Here is a 24,188-nt window from a genome sequence, read left to right on the forward strand (position 1 = left end):
TCAGAATGACAGAGCGAAGATTCTCATCATTGGGAATCCAGATGCGATTGAGATAACAGAGAATTCCATTCAGGTTAGGGACAAGATGCGCTTCCGCGCCACACGCTAACTCGGCGCGAAGGTTGCCAATGCTGATGGATGCGCGCTGCGCGTCACGAATGCACGATTCAAGATTGCTTTGAATCGGCGCGAAGTGAAGCTGGGTGCGCGGCAAGATACAGTTAAGCTGGCAGGGTTTACGGCTGAGCGCATCAGCTACCACATTAGCTTTTCCAGGGTGATATCGGATCTCACAATCGTAATCGCTAATGAGTTCGTTCCATCGACGTTGTCTCATGTTAAGTTCCTTTTTATCAAAAATATGCTGAAGGCTTTTATGGTCGGTGTAAAGGATACACTTAGTCCCATAGAGGTAGTGTCTCCAGATTTTTAAGGCAAATACAACTGCACCAAGTTCGAGGTCGTGAGTCGTATAATTCTTTTCGTGAATCTTGAGTTGCCTTGACGCGTAAGCGATAACCTTGCCTCGTTGCATAAGTACACAACCGAGACCTTGGTTGGAGGCATCACAATACACGACAAAATCATCATTACCCTCTGGTAAAGTTAGTACAGGAGCTTCGCACAACAATTGCTTGAGCGACAGAAAGGCTTCTTCTTGCTTCGAGCCCCAAATATACGGTTTGCCTTTGTGCGTTAAGGCTGTTAAAGGCAAAGCGATCTTTGAGAAGTTCGAAATAAATCGCCGGTAGTAACCAGCTAAGCCCAAAAAGGAACGGATTACGGTAGGAGTGGATGGCGTAATCCAGTTCTTGATTGCTTCAATCTTGGATGGGTCGACATGAATACCCATCTTGTTTACAACATGACCAAGGAACTGTACTTCATCCGACCAAAATTCACACTTGGAGAGTTTGGCAAAGAGTTGCTCGGTTCGAAGCTTTTGCAACACCAACCGGAGATGTTGCTCATGCTCGGCCTTGGTTTTAGAATACACCAGAACATCATCGATGAACACGATCACGAATTTATCCAGGAAAGGCCTACACACCCGATTCATTAGATCCATGAAAATGGCGGGTGCGTTGGTTAAACCGAAGGACATGACCAAGAATTCAAAATGGCCATAGCGGGTTCGAAAGGCAGTTTTGGGAACATCCTCTTCACGAATACGCAACTGGTGATAGCCAGAACGGAGATCGATCTTGGAGAAACAAGAGGCACCTTGGAGTTGGTCAAAGAGGTCATCAATACGAGGTAAGGGATACCGATTCTTAATGGTGAGCTTGTTCAGCTCGCGGTAATCAATACACATGCGAAACGTACCATCTTTCTTTTTAACGAACAACACCGGAGCACCCCAGGGCGAAGAGCTAGGGCGAATGAAACCTTTAGCTATTTCTTGCATTTCAGCGGGTGCAAGTCGATAAGGAGATTTGGCTACGGGGGAAGCACCAGGGACAAGATCAACACGAAACTCGACTTCCCGAGCGGGAGGTAAACCAGAAAGATCATCGGGAAAGACTTCAGGGAAGTCACGCGCGATGGGGATTTCAGAAAGTCTCTTCTTTCCTTCATCGGGTTTGACCACATGGGCTAAAAATGCAACACATTTCTTCCGTAAAAGTCTTCGGGCTTCATTGCATGACATCAGTTTAAGACCGTTAGATGGTTTCTCGCCGTAGATATGCAGATCACCATTTTCTCGAGGAATGCGAATCATCTTTTTGGCGCAAATAACTTCGGCGCGATTATGCGAGAGCCAGTCCATTCCAATAATAACATCAAAGCTTCCAAGTGGCATAGGAATGAGGTCGATTAGAAAATCATGTTCATTAAGGTTAAGCGCGCAATCTTTGATCACAGAGTTTATTAAAATAGTTTCACCATTAGCCAATTCAACTGAAAAGTTTTCGCTTAAGTTTATGCGCGGTTGCGCAAGTTTCTGCTCAAATGCGCGAGAAATAAAACTTCTATCGGCGCCAGTATCAAAAAGTATAGATGCATATTGTCCGTTAAGTAAAAATGTACCATTAACCACGTCATTATTCGCTTGCGCTTGGTGCGCGGTTATATTAAAAGCTCGTCCGCGCGTCACTTGGTTTGAAATTTGGTTAACTGGGTTCGCTTGCGTAATCTGAACTTGCAGTCTCGGGCACGCGTTCCGGAAATGACTAGGATCACCGCAGTTATAGCACGACCTGGGTCGTGGGTTCTGGTAAGTTGGTTGTGGGTTCTGCGGGTAGGTTGGTGGTGTTTGTGCAATTGGGTTGGAGGGAAGAACTCTACAGTTCTCAGCAGTGTGACCAGCGCGGCCACATCGGTTACATTGTCGACACGGGACTTGAGGTGGGTGATGAAGTCTACAGGTTGGGCAAAAGGGTTGGTTTCCTGTGTAAGGTTTCTTAGTTAGCGGGGCAGGGAGTGCTGGATTGGTTAAGGCATAGTTATGGACTACAGGAGGTGTTGGGTAGGTTGACAGTGGGTTAGGAGCGTATACGGGAGGTTGGTAAATGGGTTGCTGGACAATGAGCGGGTTGGTAAGCGCGTAGGCTTTGCGCCGGCGCTTGAGGTTGTTACGGTTTGAGGGTTCTGGTTTGGTTTCTGTTGGTTCTGGGATAGTCTTGGTGGGTTTGGTCTTCTCAGCTCCCCGCAGGAACAGGGTTCCTGCTCTGACATGGTTGTCGCTGAGCACAGCGGCCAACTCGATGGCGTCAGAGAGGGTTACTGGGTTCCTGGCCCATACAGAATCTTGGATTTCCATGGGGAGACCCCCAAGGAACTTCTCGATGGCTCGGCGGGAAGGGGTAACTAGGTGTGGGACAAGCAAACTTAGTTCATGGAAGCGCGTCGCGTACTCGCGCGCTTCGCCACTGTACTGCTTCAAGTTCCAGAATTCCTCCTCAAGGCGCTTTACTTCATTGGGAGGGCAGAATTCTCGCGTCAAAAGATCTTTGAATTCCTCCCAGAGCATGCTAGAAGCAGCCTCTGCGCCACGCGCATGAGCTACTCCGTTCCACCAAGTAAGCGCCCTTAATTCTAGGACACTTGAGGCGTATAAGATTCGTCGGTCTGGAGGGCATTGGGTATGGAGGAAAGTGTTTTCAATTTTCTCGAGCCATTGGAGCATTATGGTGGCTCCTTCAAGTCCTGAGAATTTCGGAGGGTTACCCACATTGAAGGATTTAATATTGTATCCGGAGGGGTTGGTATTAGTTTGGTTTAAGGCTTGGGCTATTGCGGCGGCCATTTCCTGGGAACGTTGCTGCCTACGTCTGCGCGCGGCCTCTCTCCTTTGATAACGAGCTGATAGCGGAGGCATTCTATAAAAGTTTTAGTTTTTGTTAATATCTTGGTATGGGAAATCGTTTTGTCGCAAAATATATCGTTGTAAAGCTTGTTTCGCGAAGTTAATTGCTATCAAATGCTGAAGTAAAAACATGAATTTAAATGCAAACTAATACAGGTAACAAATTCGAATTGAAAATCGACAATTCATGTATCACCATGACTTTCCGGATTCTCAATTTAAAATATACGAGTAAATGAGTATTGGAGATTGACAATTCATGTATCACCATGACCTTTCAATCTTCAATATAAAATATACAAGTAAATGAGTATTGGAGGTTGACAATTCATGTATCATCATGACTTTTCAAATCTCCAATTTCAGAACATAAAGTTAATGGAAATTGAAAGTCAACTATTCATGTATCACCATGACTTTTCAGATTTTCAATCCCCACAAACGAATATGTAGATAAAGAAATAAATTGAAATTTAACAATAAAAATCGAAAGATCGCGAATGAAATCATGTGCTGCGTAAGCGCTAGCATATATTATAAATATCGAGTAAATAACAATCAGCGCGCATTAGCGCGAGAAGGGACTCTTAGGTATTCTAGGTCGTTACGTCTAACCACCTATCCTAAAGTCACGGAGCTCTGATACCAATCTGTAACACCCCGACCGATGGCGGATTATACATCGGGGCGCCACGTATTGTTTCATTACTCGCGACACTATTTGGGTGTCAATATTTAATAAATACATTTTATCGCGCAAGCGCAGAACAAGACATAAAGTAACATAAAGCAACATATTATAACTCAAAATATTCAAACAACATTAACTTGTCTTGATACATTTTAAACTAGGTCCAAAGTAAAGAAAACATCCTACGTGTCCTTGAGTTCCAAAAGCAGCTACAGCAAACCTGAACATGTGTTAAAATAAAACGTCAACACTTGCGTGTCGGTGAGAAATCAAGTTTAATAGATACAAATAGATAATAATAATCATTGCGCGCAACATGTGTATATCTGGTGTTTAGCAAGGGTGTAATCAGATTGTGATCAAGCCTAAGATCATAGCTCATAGTTCAATCCGTGCTCCCAATTGAGCACAAAAACAAGAAAACTGTGCAAGTGTAAACAAAAGAGAAATCATAAACGATAGTTCTCCCGTGTTCATCTAATGGATCCATGAAAACTGCGGAATAGGCCGACAAGACGGTTGATGATCCACACATACAAATAAACAGCCAAGTAAACGTCCATAACACATGGGATACTGCGCGACGAAAGCTTATAAACAAGTTTAAGACTCAAGTTTGTACGAACACATGAACATCCCAAAGCATTAAAAATAAAAAGGGATTAGGTACGAGATTACTCACTTGTAAACGGTAAGATGAAAGATAATGCAAGAACCAACTTTTAAACAAGCAAAGTTAACCTATAAATAAGAAGTTATTGGTTTAACGATTGGTTTTAGTGTCTTGATTATATGTAACCATATGTAATATGTATCGATTTACTTAAACAATTAATATATATAATATATTACCGGGATTTCTGGGCAGCACGAAGAGAAGACGAAGGCAAAGAGAGGAGGCGGCTGAGGAACTAGGGCAGAGAGCAAAGGGAGGGAGATTTTTGGGGAGAGTTAAAGTGTTGTGTGTGTAGTGTTAATTATCAAGAAAATAGTATTATATATAGGGAAACCCTAGGGAACACAATCCCTTAAAAAGAGGAAAAGATCTGCAACAATTCAGGCAAAAGATATCAAAAGACAAAAGATTCCAAAAGCAAAAGATATCAAAAGATATGGCAGCAGGGGAACAGGAAAAAGGCTGACAGGTTACAGAATAAAGCATGGGAGGTGTCAGATAAAACACTGTTTAAGGCATGCAAAAGAAGATTTCAAAAGATTATGTCAGTCACTTTTTCTGCCAACCAAAGGGGTTGGTGCGCATGCTGCGCCGAAAGTGACTATTCAGACAGAAGATAAGATATCACAAAAGTAAACGGGCTGGATTAAACTGGAGAAAAGACTTAAAAGTCTAGCGCGAGAAGGCTGAGTGCGCGAGCGCGAAGGCAGACACAGACAAACCTTAGCGAGCTGCGGGAAGAACCACAAATCCTTAGCGCGCCGCGGGACGAACTACCATCCTTAGCGCGCCGCGGGAAGAATTACAATCCTTAGCGCGTCGCGGGAAGAACATAAATCCTTAGCGCGTCGCGGGAAGAACTAAAATCCTTAGCGCGATGCGGGGACAGTTCGCCTCGCGTATCGCAGGAACAGCTGGTCTTCACGCAGGCTTCCTTGTAAGGAGTCTGGCGCGTGGAGCTGCGCAGACATCCTTAGGCGGGAAGAACCAAAGGACAAGCAAAGAGTTAAGAGAAAAAGGGTTTCAAGGCGTAAAGGTTAAGCAAAGGGGCGGGACGGCGACAAGAGAGAAAGAAGCGGGACGGCGACAAGAGAGAAAGAGGGAAGGCGGGAAGGAAATTATTACTAGTAATATATATATATTTATTTTAATTTACTAAATGTTAAATTTATAAAGATTAATAAATAAACTTAAATCATAAAAAGAATCGGATCAGAAAACGGGTACCTTGGTCGGGTCGGATAGGGCAGTTGTCACATAAATTACTAGTTATAAGTAAAGTAGACAAGTCAAGCCACAAAGTCATTTCTGAATTTTTTATTGCTTTTTTTTTTACCTTTCAAGAAATGTTTGTTTCTTTGTTTTATAATTGGTGTAAAATTTCGTTTTCAATCTTTTTAATTGGTTAAATGTTTTTTTCTTTTTGCTTTTTTCTTAAATTCGTAACAACCTTTATTTTATATTAAGTTAAGTTGATGGTTGGTGTCCCAAGCCCCTGATTGTGCCAAGTGACACCACCTCAACGGTTCATTTTTTTTTATTTTTTTGTTTAATTAGTTAAATGTTTTTTGTTTTTGTTTTTTTTTCTAGAGTCACAACGAGCGTTTCTTTTTGTTTTTTACTAGATTCGTAACAACCGTTATTTTATATTAAGTAAAGTTGATGGTTGGTGCCGCAAACCCCTGATTTTGCCAGGTGACACCATTTCAACGGTTCATTTTTTTTAATTTTTTTGTTTTATTAGTTTAATTTTTTTTCTAGATTCACAACAAGTGTTTTGTTTTTTGTTTTACTGAATTTGTGTCGACTCAACGCCACAACGTCCGGGACTGACAATGCTCGAGTTTTAACAACTCACCGCGCAACGTCCGGTACCGACAACGCTCGGGTTTACCGACGCCCGAGTTTTACCTAACTTTATTTTAGTTCCGGTACCGTCACAAATATAAACGAAATCGACAAAATTCACGTTGACCCACAGCCAGAATGCTCGGATTAACAGCGCCTCGGTTTTACTGACTCACCGCCAGAACGCCCGAATACGAGCCGACTCGCCGTTGCAACTATCGGGTTTTACCAACGCCCAGGTTTACCGACCGAATAAAATTGTTTTAAATATGTTAACAAAAAAAATTATAATATGTTATACGAGTGTCGTAGAGTCACTGACTCAGCGTCTGGGACTGACTAACGTCACCCCATTGGTGACCGACGTCACTCCATTTGCTCACCTCAGTTTTAATTTTAATTTTTTGTTTTAATTTTATTTTAGTTCCAGTACCATAACGAACGTATCTAATACTGACTAAATTCGTGTTGACTCGCTGCTGTCTTCCGGGACCAACCGGCGCCACACCATTGGCCTACCTCAAATTTTGTTTTTAATTTTTTGTTTCCAGTTTGTTTTAGTTCCAATACCGTAATGAACGTAACTACTATTGACTGAATTCTCGTTGATTCGCCACTATAGCATCCAGATTTTAACGACCGATTTTACTGTGCAACGCACGAGGAAATCACTAGTTATTATTATTATTTGTTGTTGTTCTTGTTGTTTTATATTTTTATTATAATTATTTAGTGTTTTTAGTATTTTTTATTTTCTATTATTGTTATTATTTTATTATATTATTAGTAATTTAGTATTACATTTGATACATTATTATTTTTCGTCTTATTGTTACAATTCTATATATTATTAGTATATATTTTTCTATTGTATTACTAGTATATATTTTTCTATCGTATTATTAGTGTTATTTTTTTATTTTGATAATAATTATCATTACCTTATCATATTAGGGTAGGTTATAACAGAAACCATGATTTTTTTAGAAATGATAAGTAATATATTCTGTTGAGATTAATTTAGGGGGAAATCAAGTTTGAAATAAAGGAAAGTGATAGCACATTTTCTCTCTACATGCAAAACACATGTCAAATACTACCATCATTTTAAAACGTCTATAACTTTTTTTTACGACATTTTTATTGAAAAACAAATTCGCCATAATAACATGTGTTTTGTTATCTTTTATATGAGTACCATATTATTATATAAAAATTAAAAAAAATTAGTAGGTTTTTTTTTACAAATTGTGTTTTACAAAATTGTGTTATACAATTGTATTTTTCTTTGTATTTTTTTTTACATTGTGTCATATAATTATGTTTTTTATTGTGTTTTTGTCATTGTGATTTTTCACATTGTTTTTTTTATAGTGTTTTTCATAGTGTTTTCCATTGTGTTTTTTGGTGGTCGTTTTCCGGCGATCTTTTCTGGTGATTGTTTTTCGATGACTTTTCGGTGAATTTTTCGGTGATTTTTCCAGCGAAATTTCCGGGGATTGTTTTCCAAGGACTTTTCTGGTGAAATTTCTGGCGAAATTTCCAGAGATTTTCTTGCGAGGTGATGGCGGTGGGTGACGGTTGTGGTGGTGGTGGTTGTAAGAGATGAGTGAAGATGTAAGTGGGTATTTGAGATTAATACAAGTGAATTTTGAGATTAAAATAAATTAGTTTTAATATTAAAGTAGTAGACTAAAATACCATCATTCCTAGCCTTTATTAGGAAAATCACCTAACCCTTATTGGTAATGTTGTTATTTTATTTTATTATCTTTAGTTATTTTACTAACGTTAGTTAATTATGATATTATATTATCTTCTTGTTATTAATTTATATTGTTATTATTAATTTATATTGTACTAGCTTTTATCCCCCGTAGTACGGGGGTTGTTTTTTACATTTTTCGTTTCTAATATTTATATATTTTTTTGAATTTTAAATTTATTTATTGTTAGGAAGTTAATAATACACTTAAGATTTGAAGATGAGATGGTTTCACAAATAAATGAGATGTTATAATCCGTTTAAAACTTATATAGGTTTGGTGTGACACATGACCCGCTTATTTTTTACTATAAAATTGTTTCTTAATTATAAATAATATTTTGTTTAAAAAATCAGATATTAATCTTTAATGTATCTCTATTTTATAGGATTTTCATATCAAATATTTGGTAAGATTAATTTTTAATTTAATGAGATATTATAACCCGTTTAAGGGCTTTTTGTTTTAGTGAGACCCATACCTGTGAGTTCGGGTAAAATGCATGAGAAGCCTCTATTACAAATAAAGTAATTTGGTGTCTTGAGAGAATATAAGGAGCAACCAGAGAGCTTTTAAAGGTTTCGTTTGTATATATTTAAGATAACTACGTATTGTTAAATCCATCACTTGTGCCCTAGTGGTAGAAGGCTTGGGTTCTCAAGTGAAGACCTAAGTTTGACCCTTACTTGTCGCTTTGGTTGGTTAATGATAACGAAGGATTTAAGTTGGGCATTGTGCAAGGTTGTCAGTTCAAATCCCGAGCCCACCTGGGTTTTCGTCCCACAGTGTGTTACTTCAGAGAATTCTGCTCTTGTGGTGGCACAACGACTGTCAAGTGACAACTAGTGGTATGGTTTCCCAGCGGAACGTCCAAGACAAACTCTGAGCCAGCGTGGGCTCGGTTAAGACGACTTAGTCTAGCCAGAGTGGGGGGCAAAGAGGCTCTCTAAATTTGGAGAGCGTTATAGTTTAAATACAAGAAAGTTGTCGTTATATATATATATATATATATATATATTGTTAAGTTATTACCGTTTTATCAGTACAACTATTCTTCTTCTTATTATTAAACTAGTGTTTCACCCGGTGTGTTGTACCGGATAGGTCGGTAAAACTCGGATGCTGATAAACCCAAGCTCGTCGGTCCTAATCGTTGAGGCGGTAAGTCGAGGTGAATTCGGTTGGTTATAGTTAATTGCGTTATGATACTGGAACTAAAAATTAAAAATAAAAGAAAAACGTACGAAATTTGAGGTGGACCAATTGGGTGCTGTCGATTGGTAAAACTCAGGAGTTGGGAGGATTCGAGCATTGTCAGTCCTTGGTGTTGAGGCAGTGATTCTACACAAATTCGGCTGATTACCGTCACATTCGTTGCGATACCGGAACTAAAAACAAAAATTTTCTTTCTAGCTGCTTGGCCTGTAGTAGGTATCTGGTTCACTGTTTTAGGTATCAATACTATGGCTTTCAACCTAAATGGTTTCAATTTCAACCAATCAGTAGTTGATAGTCATGGCCGTGTAATTAACACTTGGGCTGATATCATTAACCGTGCTAACCTTGGTATGGAAGTTATGCATGAACGTAATGGTCATAATTTCCCTCTAGATTTAGCTGCTATTGAAGCTCCATCTACAAATGGATAAAACTTTGGTCTGATTGTATAGGAGCTTTTGAATTAAAAAAAAGGAGCAATAGCTTCCCTTTTGAAAAAACAAGAAGGCATTATTGCTCCTTTTTTTATTTAGTAATATTTGCCTTAAATTGGCATTTGGTAGGTTTTTGTTATGTTACCGGAACTAAAACAAAATGCTGCGAGTTTAAGTGAATTCCGCGGTTTTTTTCATGTTCTTTACGATACCGGAACTAAAACAAACAAAAAAAAATTGGCAATTGCTTGATTTTCATTACAAACCACCACGTTCGTTGCGATACCAGAACAAAAACATAAAACAAAAATAACAAAAAAGGCAAATTGGAAATAAATAATCCCATCTTTGTATTGGCCGATAATAATCCCACCTTTAAAAATCACTATCAACGGTCCAACCTTCTAACTATTTTTTGTCTCAAAGATCCTCCACATAAGAATCCACATGTATTAAGTTAAGCCACGTCATCAAAATAACTAATGGAGTAAGTCTTCCGTTAGCTTAGGATTGTTGAAAGGAAATATGTTGAAAGTCGGGATTGACAGAAAATATATCTTAAGTTGGGCTTAACGCCGACCAATAGGTTAAAGTTGAGATTATTAAAATCCAATAATCCTTTATTTTTTAGTATTATATTGTTATTATTTTTTTATTATTAGTATTATATTCTTAATATTAATATATTTTGTAGCTTTAGATTTTGGCCATCTATTAAAGTAAATGGTACAAGTTTGTAATGCATGGTTTTTTCTAAGTTACAACTAACCCCTTATGAACTCTCACTTGTATTCCATTATAATTACCTTTTGCACCCTTTAATTTTCTGTAATTATAATTATTTTTTATTTTGTCTTGGATTTTGCTACGCGTCCCACTCATAACTTTTATTTTTTTGTTTTAAATTAAGATATGATGCTTTATAAAACTCCGAACATACCATTGTAGCGTATTTATTTTTATCTAAGCTTCAACATAAGTTTCATTCAAAAAGAAATTATATTTAATAATATTTAAGCTATCTAAGAATAAACATACAAATCGTTAAAAGCTTAAAGTAACATTTTTTTTTCTTAAGATAAAAAAGGTTTAGAGAGTATAGAGAGAGAAGAGAGTGTACAGATAGAGCGAGAAGTTGACGCTTAAAATGATATGGTAAAAGCTAAATTACGCGTTGCGTGTCCATCTGCTATTTTAAGATCATTAATTTCTATTTTATTTTAATACATCGAAAAAATATTACGTCTTTAATATTCGATTAGATTCACTTTTTTTGTTGTGTTGAAGTGATAGTCGCTACAATATGTTTATATATCCACGTTTGATATTCTGGTTCATTGCCGAGTACCCTACTCAACGCACGTAAGGAACATTACTAGTTATTATACTAGATGAAGTTTTAATATGTTTATAATTATGTTAAAAATTCTACAGAAATTTATCAAATTAAGAAAAACCACACTATAAAGATATGGACTAATAGCGCTGACTTTTGTTGCGCTATACCCATAAAAATTGCCACTAATACCTATAAAATAAGTGCAAACAAGACTAGTGTCACCGCTAATAACGGCGTTTCCTGTAGTGCCGTGTAGATAGATTCTACATGATTTGTGACCAGTATGGGTTTGAATCCTTGAAAGTGCAAGTTTAGAACGTAATAACCATAGCGAAATCAATGCTAGCTAAGTCTTAAGTCCTAATATATGTCGTCAGGCTCTACCCCGCTCACATAGGTATGCCATGCTCTCTATTTCCAAGTCAAAATCAAGCGGTCCTTTAGTAAGTTATAAGTGAGCATATATATATATATATATAGGAGAAGTATAGATTGAAAATCCTCTTGAGTGAAGAAAACCCTATATAACATCATTTTTTTTGTTACATGTAATATATGTTGTTACATTTAATACAAAACATTAAAAACATAAAAAAAATGTTTTGCTATTTTTTTTACATTTTTTTAGTAATTTTTATATATGTTTCAGGAGAGAGAAAATGTAAATAAACTTTTACATTTCTTATTAACTTTAATTCTGGATCACAAGATTTAATCTTTAATTAAAAGCATATGGTTGAGAATGTGTTTCTAGAGTTTTCACAACTCAAGTGGGTTTTTATTCTAACATAACCATATATATATATATATATATATATATATATATATATATACCTAGGGGTGGGATCTAGTGAAAACTCCTCTTAAACAGAAAACTTAAAAACTCCTAAAAAACTATTTTTAACTTTTTTTGAAGTTTTTTTTCCATTATTCTTATATGTTGTCATTGGTTCAAAAAAAAAAAAAAAAAAAAACCTTGTCGGTATAATGTGCATTGCATATATGTAAAAGTCTTTGTATTGCATAGAATACAACACTATTGCACATATTTGATACACACTATTGTATATATGCAATATAAGACTAATACGCATCGAATACACATTAGTACGTATGTGTAATACAACATTAACGCATATGTGCACCACATCGACTTTTATTTTATTATTATTTTTTTCCATATAATTCAACACTACTATAGATATACAATACACAAATATTGAATATAAGCAATAAAACACTATTAAACTCAAAAATACATAGTAATACATATGTGTGATACAACGGTATCACACAGTAATACGTATGTGCATCACAGCGGTTTTTTTTTTATTTATTTTTATTTTTTTTCGAGTGAAATATAAGAAAATATAAGAATAATGGCTAAAGTAGAATTTTGAAAATATTTTTTTATTTTTAGTTAAAAATAATTATTTAGGAGTTTTTAAGTTTTCTCTCTAAAGGTGAGTTTTCTCTTGATCATCTCCCTATATTCTAATAAAGTAAAATAAATGTGGAAACTTGTCATGCTTTGGTTAATTCTCACAATTTTTTCCCTCCAAAACTAATTGACCCTAATATATGTAATAAATCAATAATTATTCACTTTCCTTTTACACTATATTTATATAATATCTATATATTTTTATAAATATAAATATTAACATATTATTTTACTACATATTTCAAAATACTTGTTGAATTTCAAAAATCAACAACAAATCATGTTTCTCAAATGAAAATTGTTTCGGGTTTTTTTTATGAAACTTAAATTTGATATTATGGGTCAAAAGTTGGTAAATAGATTATTTGGTACAAATTAACTAAATTTAGGTCAAAATTTGTTATGGGTCAAAAATGAAAAATTTGAGTATTTTTAAAAGTTTGAGAATGCAAAATAGATTTATCGTCAAATTTCTTATGGGTTCAAAGTGTTGACTTTGAAATGTCAAAAGTATGAAAGTTAAAATTTTAAACATGATTCGGATTTAAAATTTATTTTTAAGGGCATTTCTTAAAATAATCAAAAGGTTTGGGATTTGGCAAACTGACTATTTTCCCTCAACTATTAAAATGTAAGAATAGATTGCTAACACTTTCGACATACCATCCCCATGCCTATTAATATTTCTAACTTTTATCAATTTCGAAATATTTATGTTAACATTAATTTTTCTTTCAATGGTGATCAGAACGTTGTATGGGAAGCATGTCATAGAAAACTATGCTCAAATGAAACAAAATATTCACAAAATTGGATGGGATAACATGTTATTTTTTATGTTGTCATTATGACAAAGTCGAGAAGCCCTTTGAAACTTATCAAAATCTTTTTCATGGTGTAGCTCAGAAAAACATAGCTCCTGAATCATAACCAAAAGTCTTTCTATTATACATATATGGCACCGAGAATGAATTTTTCAATAGAAAGAAATATCCTTGGGTACGTTTTTGCACGAACATTTTTTTATTAAGTTCATTTAAAAAAATAATTTTGTGATATAAATAAAATCAATTTATGTACACATTGCATAGATACAAGCAAAGATGTAATACATTTTTTTTCATATACGCTATGTAATTATTTGTTTTACTTATAATTTTATAATTTGAATTATCCTGTGTGTGACACGTGCTCTAAAACTAGTATGTATGTGTGTGTGTGTGTGTGTATATATAGGGGAAGGTTCATGTGCATTTTAGTCTTAACATGAGAACGTAGGAAATAATACCAATTTATAAAAAAACGAGAACATAAGAAACAATATCAACTACAATATCAATCTACATAAACAATTATTTATAATAACAAAAAAAAAACCTAAAAATTACAACAAAAGAATCAAAATCAAGAACAAAATAATAACATAAAATATCAACAAAATAAGAAATCTAATAATAACAAAATATAAATAAGCAAATACTTATAACGTCTCATAATCGAAAATTAGCAACTACGAACAAAAAATAACAGAAAACACTTATTAAAATAAACCTAATAGTAACAGCAAAATGGTTCTCACTGTTTTCATGTTAAGAATAAAATGTATTTGATCTTTTTTCTATATATATATCTTTCTTTTCATAGAAAATCTTGCGTATCATACATAATTCCTGTCAGGATTTTCTTTTTCTGAAACTCTAAAATACTTAAGAACTTACGTATTAACAAGTGACAAACTACAATCAAATAATATTAACACATAAAAAAGTTTTTTTTAAAATGATTAGTTGTTAAGAGTTATTAAAGTTTTTAAATTTAGGAGTTCTGAAATGAAGATGATCATACACATGCACACGGTGTCAGCATCAATCATTGCTATTACTGATAGGTTGACTGTCGCTAATCTATGATGCACGGTAACGGCAGTCCAATTGAGTCCCCATCCCCGGGAGGGCGGGGGAACGGGTACGCCGGAAAAACGCCGCCGGGACGTTTCACGGCCGCTTCGGAAAATCAGGGACCGCGTAGGGGAGGTTTCAGAAGCGTATTCTTAAATATCTAGGGTTTTTTAATAACTTTTCAAATTCCAAAAATAGTTTTATAAATTAATTATAATACATAAGCATTAATATGACGATGACGGCAGGTTATTAGATAATAAACTGTTTGTTTAGTAATTCTCAAAATCACAAATCAGTAATCACGAGTTCACGATTAGTCCATAACTCCATATTCCATAGCTTCCCAATTCTCATTATCAATTCTCAAGCAATTCTTTGTTTATCAATATTCATCACTTATCAATTTATATTTATAAAATTATATTTTGGACTGTGTTTAATATATTTGTATTTTTTATATATTTTTTGCTGTACCCGTATCTTAGATTTTTGATTTTTGCCGTTTCCGTATCCGTAACGTCCCCGTATCCTGTTCCCGTACCCGTTCCCATGCTACTTAGTCGGTAATTCATTGATATGTGCGAAGGTAAAATTTCGGATGAGATTATTGCACTTGTCACTGCGCCCAGGGACCACTACACACCAATGGCGTTGTCTGTCACTAGATGCCATATGATTTACAGTCACTGAAAGTTATCTAATTTGTAGTGTTAAATTATCAGCATTCTCATCAATGTCATAGAAAATATTAAATTAACGCAAACTTACTGTTGGACTCGGTATGCTCAAGACACATATTATTATTGATGTGGCTAGTACGTCATGATCCAAGTCGGGTCATACCCAATAACAAGCTAGACAAACACTAATAATATTTGTTTATATATGATATGATCATAACAAATGAATATTAACACTTAAGTTATTTAGAAAGGGGTTTCTAAATACAATGTACTCGTGTAATAAATATATCATATGGATGATTTATATTTTATGAGAGAACATTACATAGTGTTATTTAAGTTGGTTAAATAACAATATGTAAACCTTATTAACCTTGCATGTTTCTTAAGTTGTGTAACCTTTTTATTATATAGGTTAACATAACATTTTATAACAAAAGGTTTTATGTTATAAAAAGGTTTGTAAAAATTTTATACAAGAAAGGGAGGCTTGGCCGGCCCCCCTCCCCTTCTCTTTCTCTCTTCATTATTTTATTATTATCTTCTCATTAGTGGAGACATACAATGCTTCCCATTGGCTTCTTGGGTGGTGCCATTTGAAAGGCTTATTATGCACTCTTTCTCTCAATCTCTCGTAACACACAACATACAACACAAGTACACTAGAGGAAAAATCCTCTGCATATTTCTTCCTTTCTTCTTTCTCTTGGACGGCCAAGAACAAGAACAAGGAGGAGTTGTCAAGTGTTACCAAATCCTAGCTACAAGTGGTGTTTGTTGGAAAGCTTGGGGTATGCTAGCTTGAGGAGCTTCATATTCCAGTTCTTACCTTCTTCATTATCATCTCCCTCCTCTTCCTTGGATTTGAAAGGTAGCTTTAACATGCATGTACTTATAGTGACATGCATGTGTTTGATAGTATGTATTTCGTATTTGGATCCAGGCTTTTGCTTGTGTAAAATTGGTTTTATACATATCAAATTAACAAGATTTAAAACAAATTTCCGCTGCGTTTTTCATAAAATTGGGATTTTATGACTTTGATAAGCTTGTTAAAATCCAACAATGGCATCAGAGCCGCTTATACGGATGCATGCTTCATTAGACCCAAAAATTTTTGGGTTTATGGTGGGGTTTTACCATATGGTTGAAAATTTTAGGGGTTTTGGTTACCCCATGGTTTTTCAAGGTTATACTTTACATGCATGTGGTAATCTTGAAAAACTAAGTCATTTGGATGATTAATTGTGTTGTTTGGACAAAACCCGAAACTTTCGGTTTTGTCAAGTTTGGCCGAAAGTTTCAAGGGGTAAAGGGGAACCATTTTGGGTCTTGTATTATTGCATATATGGATATGTAATAGATGTTCATAACCTAGCCATGGCCTTGTGTTTGGTTGAATGATTGTGTTGATATGTTTGTTCATTCAAATGGTTGGTTGTTCATTCAATATGGTTGTAATATTTATTTGGGTTTGTAATCTATTTATTTATTTCAATTGGTTTGTAATAATAAGTAGATTAGGAGCATTTCTTTTACTAGAAAAATGTATTAGGATATGTTTTGTAAAATAAGATGCAAGGAAGAGAACCCAAATAAAATGATGGAGACCACAACATGGGGGTGAACACTTGGAGCATTTGGATGCGGGATCAAGTGGGAGTTCACCGACACAAGCTCATGTCCTTTTTGGGTCCCTTAGGAGAGACTTTTGACACACTTGTCTTCGGTCAACAAGTGTAGTCAACATTAGGAGGCTATGGTTATGAACATGTGGTTGTATGTATTTTATGCTTGCATGGTTGATTTACTTTTGTTTGTATGTTATTACAATTTGGATTGTTAACTACTTAAATCAACTAGCATAAAATTGGTTCCTAGAAATCATTAGGTAATAAAAATTGGTTTTATTAATGGCTAATGATTTCATAATAAAATGGGTTTTATTAATAGGAACTTTGAAAAACGGGTTTTTCAACTAAGTACCATACATTTTAATGCATGCAAATGAAAGGTACAAAAAGGTTTTCCAATCTAGAATTTTGAAAACTAAAATCCCTTTTATAAAATAAGTTGAACACCATCCTTTTATACGACACTCGAATCACTTGGGAACTCGGTGTGGGATAAAGGTCACCTAACCGCATTAGAGGAAACTTGTGAGTTTGAGGTGGGTTTGCCATATTTGTGGGATAAAGGTCACCTAACCACTTGTATGTGTAAACTCACACGTGTGTGTAAGTAGGATGACTTAAATTGGAAACCATGTGAATAGGGTCACCGAAGCATGGTGTACAATGGTGTTGATGGGATTAAACATGCCAACTAAACATAAGATGTTTAACCGATCCCATAAAACTAGAAGTTGCAAAGGGTTGCAAGCGTCAAACGTTGACTACCTTGTTAATTTAAATAGTAGGATAAAGGTCACTTAACTACTATTTGAATGTAACGTTGGGTTCTAGATTTTAATCATTAATTGTCTTGGAGACATAATAGGGTATTAACGATTAAAATAATTGATATCAAAAATACTAAAATTGAGCTTTGTTATGTTTGTAGATGGCCGCAATCAACAATCCACCTAATGTAATTATTCCACCTGTAAATAACCTATCACTAAGATCCATTCTTGACAAGGATCGTCTAAACTATACCAACTTTATGGATTGGTATCGAAACTTGAGAATCGTTCTCAAGCAAGAAAAGAAATACTACGTATTATAGGATCCAATTCCCGATGAACCTAGCATTGACGATGCCGAAGACCATAACAATTGGGTTAAGCACAATGAGGATTCGGTGCAAGTTTCTTGCCTCATGTTGGGAACTATGATTCCCGAGATTCAAAAGGATTTTGAACTTCATGGGGCATACGACATGATCACTCAACTTCAGGAAATGTTCCTTACACAAGCTAGGGTGGAACGCCTCGAAACGGTTCGAGCGCTTCATGCATGTCGTATGGAGGAAACCCAATCGGTCTCATCTTATGTGCTTAAGATGAAAAGCAACATTGATCATCTTGAGCGCCTTAATTGTCCCGTCTCAAAAGAGTTAGCCACGGATTTGATCCTAAATGGGCTAACCAAGAAGTTTAAGACTTTTGTTATGAATTTTAACATGGATGGGTGGGACAAAAGCGTTAGTGAGCTTCACGCAATGCTCAAAACGGCCGAGATGGGAATGGGTAAAAAGGTTTTACCCGTTCTCACAATCAATAAGGGAGGCAATAAGAAAAGGCATCACCCGGAACCCAAGGCAAAGGTTGCCAAAGGCAAAGGACAACACATGGGTAAGTTCAAGGGAAAAGGAAAAGTGGAACCACCTAAACCAAAGAAGCTAAAGGTTAGCTCGGAGGATCCATGCTTTGGATGTGGAGAGATTGGGCATTGGATGAGGAATTGTCCAACCCATCTCAAAGAGTTGAAAGCTAAGAGGGATGCGGGGCAAACCTCGGGTACAACTTTCATGATTCACATTGATTTTAATATTGTTTCTTCCAACACATGGGTATTGGATACCGGATGTGGAACTCATATTTGCAATTTGTTACAGGGGTTCAAAGGAAGTGAACGATTTAAGAAAGGAGATACAAGTCTCTTCATGGGCAACGGAGCAAAGGTTGTTGTCGAAGCCCGAGGAGACTACACATTGAAGCTTCCAAATGGTTTGGAAGTTATTTTGAAAGACATTTTATATGCTCCTAGTTTGACTAGGAATATTATCTCCGTTTCTTTGTTAAGACAATGTGGTTTTGATTTAATGTTTGTGGACAACGGAATTTATGTTTTCATGAATAATGTCTTTTACTTTAAAGCAATGCCGTCTAATGACATTTATGAATTAGTTCATGATAACACATCCTTTGACAACACGTTGTACCAATCAAGCACCAATAAACTCAAAATGGATTTGAGTAAGACTTATCTTTGGCATTGTCGCCTTGGTCATATAAATAAAGATCGCATACATACACTTCAAAAGAATGGTCTTTTGGAATCAAGTGAAGATGATTCATTTGATAAGTGTGAGTCTTGTTTACTTGGAAAGATGACCGAGGACCCCTTTAGTGGAACAAATGAAGGGGCAAAAGACTTATTGGGTGTCATACATTCGGATGTATGTGGTCCCTTTAAGGCAATGACAAGGAACGGTGAAAGATACTTCATTACTTTTATCGACGATTATAGTCGTATGGGTATGTGTACTTGTTAAGACACAAAGATGAAGCCTTTGAAATGTTCAAAGTCTTCCAAAATGAAGTATAAAATCAACTCGATAAAACCATCAAAGTACTTCGTTCGGATAGAGGAGGTGAATACCTAAGTGATGCTTTTCGAGATCATCTTAGGAGTTGTGGGATCATCTCACAACTTACTCCACCCGGAACACACAACATAACGGTGTGTCCGAAAGGAGGAATCGAACTCTATTGGATATGGTTCGATCTATTATGGCTAGAAGCATATTGCCTCTATCATTTTGGGGTTTCACTTTGCTCTTCGCGGCCCATATTCTAAATATGGCCTCAACCAAGAAAGTGGGCAAAACACCTTATGAAATATGGAATGGAAGGGTTCCGTCATTGTCATATTTAAAGGTATGGGGTTGTGAGGCTTATGTCAAGAACAACACCCAAAACAAACTTGAAAATAGATCCACTAAGTGTATCTTTGTAGGATATCCCAAAGATTCCATGGGATATTATTTCTACAACCCAATCGAGCAAAAGGTATTTGTTGCTCGAAAGGCCGAGTTCATGGAAACTAAGTTCCTTATGGAAGGTACTAGTAGAGCGGTGGAACTCGAGGAGGATCGAGAACCATAAGCCGATACACGTTTGGTTGATACTAGCAATCAACAAGAGGTTGTTGAAAATGATCAAATGGTTGATCAAGACACATAAAACGTTCGTAAATCCAGTAGGATTAGTTATCCACCCGAAAGATATGGATTTTTCATGGATGGATGCTATGTGGTAGATTCGGATCAACCCACCACATACCGCGATGCAATGTCACAATCCGATTGTGACAAATGGCTTGAAGCCATGAACGTAGAGATGCAATCCATGCATGACAACCAAGTATGGGACTTGGTTGTACCACCTCTTAATTCCAAACCGGTTGGAAGTAAGTGGGTTTTCAAGAAGAAAACCGATATGCATGGAAACTTGGATACTTATAAAGCTAGACTTGTAGCAAAAGGTTTCACTCAAACTCAAGGGTTGACTATGATGAAACTTTTTCTCCCGTAGCAATGCTAAAGTCTATTAGGATATTGTTTGCCATAGCCGCATATTATGACTATGAGATATGGCAAATGGATGTCAAAACCGCTTTCCTAAATGGGCATCTTGAGGAAGATGTCTATATGGTTCAGCCCAAAGGTTTTGTCGATCCACAACATCCTAATAAGGTATGCAAGTTAAAGAAATCAATCTATGGATTGAAACAAGCATCTAGAAGTTGGAATCACTGATTTGATGAAGAAGTTAAGAAATTTGGGTTCATCAAGAATGGTGATGAAGCTTATGTGTATAAGAAAGCTAGTGGGAGCATCATTACCTTCTTAGTATTGTATGTTGATGACATACTACTATTTGGGAATGACATTCCAACCATGGAAGGTGTAAAAGCATGGCTTGGAAGTTGTTTTTCAATCAAGGATCTTGGTGAAGCCGCCTATATTTTGGGAATAAAGATCTATAGGGATAGATCAAGGCGGTTGATAGGTTTAAACCAAAGTGCATACATTGACAAAATCTTGAAGAGGTTCAAGATGGAGAACTCTAAGAAAGGTTTGGTACTTATTCAAAGAGGAACGATATTGAGTAGGTCTTAATGTCCAAGCTCAAAGGATGAGCAAGAGAAAATGAATGGAATCCCATACGCATCGGCTATTGGATCCATCATGTATGCAATGGTATGCACTAGACCAGATGTGTCATGCACTTTAAGCATGACAAGTAGATTCCAACATAATTCGGGAAGTAGCCATTGGATGGCGGTTAAGAGTATATTGAAATACCTTAGAAGGAATAAGGACATGTTTCTAATATACGGGTGAGGAGGAACTCGTTGTAAAGGGTTACACGGATGCGAGTTTCCAAACCGATCGAGATGATTCTAGATCACAATCCGGATATGTTTTCGTTATGAATGGTGGGGCAGTCTCTTGGAAGAGCTCAAAACAAGATGTGGTAGCTTTGTCCACCACGGAATCGGAATACATCGCCGCCTCATTGGCAGCTCAAGAAGCTGCGTGGATTAGAAAATTCATTGCCGACCTAGGGGTAGTCCGTACCATTCAGGACCCTCTAGAGATCTTTTGTGACAACGAGGGTGCGATTGCGCAAATCAAGAAACCTCGTGCACATCAAAAGACGAGACACATTGAGCGGAGGTTTAACTACATAAGGGATGAAGTTGAAAAGGGAAAGATATGTATTCCCAAAGTTCACACCAATCAAAACATTGCGGATCCATTCACGAAGCTCCTTGAAAGACCAAAGCATGAGGGTCATACTTGTGCCTTAGGACTTCGATATTCTAGTGATTGGATATGATCGAATTTTGTATTTGGATATCGGAACTATTGTTATTTTGATTCATTCATATGATTATGGTTTATGATTTTGATATTTTGAGTTATGTTCCATTTTAGCATGTTTAAATCCATGAATAAGTTACTTATTCTAAATGTCCGTAGTCGCTCATATTTGTGGGAACAAATATGAAGGTAAGACTATTATGAACTTGGATTGGTGGATATTCATGGGATATGAATATAGAGCAAGGGTTGCTGCCAAGGTTCATAGATATGTATGGGTTATAAATATTGGACTGACCCGCTCTCAAATGTTACTACATGGAATCCTTGTGATTGATCATAAGTAAATTTGAGTAAAGGCAAATATCATAGTATCCTCCGACCTGAGATACATATTGGGTCTTGATATTCACCGAATATTATGCTTTGACTTAGTTCTTCGCTGCTCTGAAACATGACAGTACATAAGGCTAAGATCAGGTCTGGTACAAGGTGATTGTGAGAGACGTATGTAGTTAATAGGGTATTTGTCCCTCTTATTCGTTGAGAGTGAGATGTCTAAGGCCTGAAAGTTAAATCAACAGAGAATGATCACTCTGTGTCTCTGGATTTGACATGATATCCGTGGCAATAGGATAAATGATAGATGTACCTGAATCATTTCAAGTAAGGGACTTGAAGGGGATGATGTTATTGAATGGCACTTCGTCATGCGTATTAGGGGTAGTAAACCGTAGTTAGGCGGTATTTGCTACTTGCATCAATCTTCTATGTATCTTGTGCAAGTGGGAGATTGTTGGACTCGGTATGCCCAAGACACATATTATTATTGATGTGGCTAGTACGTCATGATCCAAGTCGGGTCATACCCAATAACAAGCTAGACAAACACCAATAATATTTGTTTATATATGATATGATCATAACAAATGAATATTAACACTTAAGTTATTTAGAAAGGGGTTTCTAAATACAATGTACTTGTGTAATAACTAAATCATATGGATGATTTATATTTTATGAGAGAACATTACATAGTGTTATTTAAGTTGGTTAAATAACAATATGTAAACCTTATTAACCTTGCATGTTTCTTAAGTTGTGTAACCTTTTTATTATAAAGGTTAACTAACATTTTATAACAAAAGGTTTATGTTATAAAAAGGTTTGTAAAATTTTGTACAAGAAAGGGAGGCTTGGCCGGCCCCCCCCCTCCCCCTCTCTCTCTCTTCATATTTTATTATTATCTTCTCCTTAGTGGAGACAAGCAATGCTTCCCATTGGCTCCTTGGGTGGTGCCATTTGAAAGGCTTATTATGCACTCTTTCTCTCACTCTCTCACAACACACAACATACAACACAAGTACAGTAGAGGAAAAATCCTCTGTACATTTGTTCCTCTCTTCTTTCTCTTGGACGGCCAAGAACAAGAACAAGAGGAGTTGTCAAGTGTTACCAAATCCTAGCTACAAGTGGTGTTTGTTGGAAAGCTTGGGGTATGCTAACTTGAGGAACTTCATATTCAAGTTCTTGCCTTCTTCATCATCATCTCCCTCCTCTTCCTTGGATTTGAAAGGTAGCTTTAACATGCATGTACTTATAGTGACATGCATGGTTTGATAGTATGTATTTCGTATTTGGATCCGGGCTTGGGTTTTGCTTGTGTAAAATTGGTTTTATACATATCAAATTAACAAGATTTAAAACAAATTTCCGCTGCGTTTTTCATAAACTTGGGATTTTATGACTTTAATAATCTTGTTAAAATCCAACATTTATGACCTCATCATTGTGCAAACTGAGATGATCAACTTAATAGTAATTTATTGAAATCTTGATTGGCTTGCAGATGTTATCCCTTATAGGAAAGCAATGCTGCTACAGATATGTGTTGCAATGAAGGCTATGCCATGGTATTGTGCTCTTCCCACCGTCTCGGAGTACATGGTCGAAAACGGATGAACACGATGTTTTTCACGGATAAGTGATGTGGGATGGTTTGCGTACACTTATAACTTATGTTTGTACCTCGTACTTGTTGAATTCAGCATCTACTGGATGCACAGAGAGTTACACGACATTAAACCTTTGTACAAATACCTTCATGCAACTCATCATATCTACAACAAGCAAAACACACTTTCACCTTTTGCCATTATGTTTCTTTCTACAGAGTAGGGGTGTCGCTCGTGTCGCTTTGACTGGTTGATAGGTTTTGGGTTGGTGACCCATATATTTATTTATTCATGTTACATGTTTTTGTAATTTGTATCCTTTTAATCGATTTTTTGCTTTCATTATCTCTTGTATTCCAATTCACAAA

The 24,188-nt window shown here is 36.2% G+C and overlaps 1 pseudogene across 1 annotated transcript in view; it reads left to right on the plus strand.

Moving 5' to 3' along the window:
• The window catches only part of LOC143625614 (delta(7)-sterol-C5(6)-desaturase-like), a 40,256-nt pseudogene that overhangs the window by 15,263 nt on the left and 805 nt on the right, over window positions 1–24,188 (plus strand). The window contains exon 2 of the transcript XR_013152305.1: window positions 23,715–24,024. The product of XR_013152305.1 is annotated as a delta(7)-sterol-C5(6)-desaturase-like (transcript). The remainder of the gene's footprint in view (window positions 1–23,714; window positions 24,025–24,188) is intronic.

Source organism: Bidens hawaiensis, unplaced genomic scaffold, assembly GCF_021521415.1.
Source record: "Bidens hawaiensis isolate Kalapana, Puna unplaced genomic scaffold, B.hawaiensis_p1.1 tig00004151_1, whole genome shotgun sequence".
In the NCBI taxonomy this organism is placed as follows: domain Eukaryota; kingdom Viridiplantae; phylum Streptophyta; class Magnoliopsida; order Asterales; family Asteraceae; genus Bidens; species Bidens hawaiensis.